Source organism: Octopus bimaculoides, chromosome 23 (assembly GCF_001194135.2).
Source record: "Octopus bimaculoides isolate UCB-OBI-ISO-001 chromosome 23, ASM119413v2, whole genome shotgun sequence".
NCBI classification, from domain to species: Eukaryota; Metazoa; Mollusca; class Cephalopoda; order Octopoda; family Octopodidae; genus Octopus; species Octopus bimaculoides.
The window spans coordinates 6,770,826-6,773,766 of NC_069003.1; positions in this window are offsets into that span (position 1 = coordinate 6,770,826).

Below are 2,941 nucleotides of genomic sequence, written 5' to 3' on the forward strand. Positions count from 1 at the left end.
AATATAAATAAAACATAAAAAACAGACAGTGTTGGAACTCTTTTAAACAAAATAATATATTCCTCTATACACAATCATACAAAAAAACCACCTTTTTTGTATTTATTTTTACTCGCATATATATATATATATACATATATATATATATATATATATATGGGAGAATATACAAAAAATAACAAGACGAGGACAGGTGGTGTAAATAACAAAAGTATATATTAGTATGACGCTCGGGAATACGGAAAGTCTTTGACGTTTCGAGCTACGCTCTTCAACAGAAAGAATACGGAGACAAGGAGAAAAACACGGAGAAAAAAAATTGAATAGTGTTCAGTCAACGGTCAAAATGTGTGTATGAATATATGCTTCTATAATGTTAATTCAATATTTAAAAAAATGGTATTTGTCGTTTTTTCTTGATTATGGCGCAAGGGAGACGTTCCACTCTTGGAGAAAAATGACAATGATTTTCTTTTTCATGTTGTCATGCCTGCTCCAACATTTTTTTGTAAATAATTTTAATCTTAGAATTGTTAAGATTTATCGAAAGAACGCGTGAGCGTTCCTGTTGTTCCTTATAGAAGTTTTAAAAAAAACGGAAATTGTTCAATGATATAAGGGCCTCTGTTCTTATTGTTTGGCCTGTCCACCCGTTCTTCTATCCATTTTCGCTGCCCACTATTCCTGGGAGAATTGTAGAGGAAAAGTCCCAGGTACTTCATCCATAGGGTCCTATGAAACAACCGTCATTACACTATCCTGATCGATTCCCAGGCGTGACCGACTGAAACTGGATATTATCCAACCTTCTCATTCATGGCCTGTTCACAAGATCGTCAGCCAGTTGGTGCAGCTTGAGGAATCTGTCTTACGATCCTTATCCGCAACTTTCTAACCACATCGAATATAAGCGGCCGAAATGAGGTTCCTCCAAAGGATCTCTGGAACAACTTTTTTTCAGTAGAGTTACTTACCAGTCTTGGGGGACATGGAAAGATTATAGAGGCAGTGTACCTTTCTCCAGACTCTGGCATTTTAGTCAAAAACTAAAGCCCTCCAACCTCTGACCCACAAGTGCGCTATTTCCTCTCTCTTTTCAATGGCTAACTCTAATGGCTCCCTTCTGCAGAGCCGGTTGTTCTTGTACCCCTACCGCCCAGACATTCCCGTTCTAATCGTCTTTCCACCTTTCGTCATATTTGGTGCATCAAAACCCCCTCAGCTTCGCACTAACCACTAAAGCTAATACCCTCTCCTCACTAGATCGTCTCTCTGGAATTTTCTCCCAACCCATATCTCTTCTGCTGTTGTTGACCTGCGACGGTCCAAACTAGTGTTTCTCAGTTGAGGTCCATATAAGATTTACAGCGGTCCAACCAAGCAAAATGGTATATTGAAGATCTATGGTCCATGAAAAAAAATTTGCTTTACATATTTATTAGAAGAAACGAGTTTCTTTCTCTAAAATTTTACATAGTTCATGTCCCCGGTCCTCGAAATATGTTCCCTCAGAAAGTGCTTAGCAAGCCAATACAAGTGAACAGGGGGAAAACAAAACAGAAATATAAAACTAGCTTTTAAGCATCGAATGGTATGGGGTCCACTAGAGTTAAACGGTAATCAAAGAGGATCCATAGGTCAAAAATGGTGAGAACATTAAGGTACCAGTCTTAAAGGACCTGGAAAGAGCATGAACATTGTCCCTTGCTCTGGACTCAAATAAAAAATAAATCCATACCACACATCTTCCATTTTCAAACGTAACCTCTTAACATACACATTTTTTTTTTTGATTGGCATGCAAAAAAAAAATTTTTTCTTAATTATTTATTTTGAATCTGTAAATAAGGAAGAATAAGTACACAAATTATTTTGGATCAGTTTATGATTTATTAGGAAGTTACTGGTAGAAATTCTAGTTGCTGATAGTTGATATTAAAAAATCAGGAATAACATAATTAACGAAGTATTTTGGGTTAGAAATAAGTGACAAATATCCTCAGAGTACACTGAATGTATATTTTCCTTCAAATATATATATTTACTAGACATTTCTAAACGAAAATATACGGGGAGTAATATGTTTAGAGATTAAATGACGTTTTCAACATGGCTGCTGTAAACGTTATTTAATTCGTATCGGCAATTTTACAATCTGCAAAAACACATGAGGCAGCCATAACATGATGTTCGTACAAAAAACAAAAATAACACTCGTGTTTTCATCTACGCTGAAATTATTCCAATATTCGTTGTTGTCTTCCATATTTGAATTGTCGACAATAAACATGTCGACCATTTTTGAAAATTATCATTAAAAAAAAACCCACGTGTCAACGACCATGTTGAATAAAAACAATAGTCGTAGCGTCCATATTGGTATTGTCTCAACACTCGTGTGGTTTATATTGTTCCCAGAACAAAACTCGTGAATGCAGTATTGAATTCTTTGCATTTTTTATCGTTGTCATTGTTTAAAAGAAACACAAATAATGGCACAGTTTTTATATTTTTTGTGTTTTCTTTTCATGTTCATGCATAAAGGTGCGTGTGTGTTTGTGTGTCTGTGCTTTTATCTGTCTACTTGCCAATCTCTTGGCTTTGATTTAAATGTGTTACGGTATACATATCCGTGTAAGAATATATATATGAATGTGCGTGTGGTGAAGGTGGAGGCGCGTGGTCAAGTGGTTAGGCTGTTGCACTTCACGATCACTGGATCGTGGATTCCATTCCTACACTGGGTGGGACGTTGGGTTCTCGAGCAATAAACCTTATTTCATGTTGCTCCAGTCCTCCTTTCGATCAGGGGAGGAATGTTGACCTGCTCGCCGAGCCAGCGGGTTGGTATCATTCGAAGGGTAAAACGATACAAATCGCATTGTGACCAGCGATGTGCAACATGATAGCCTGGTCCGTCACATGATTATATATATATATA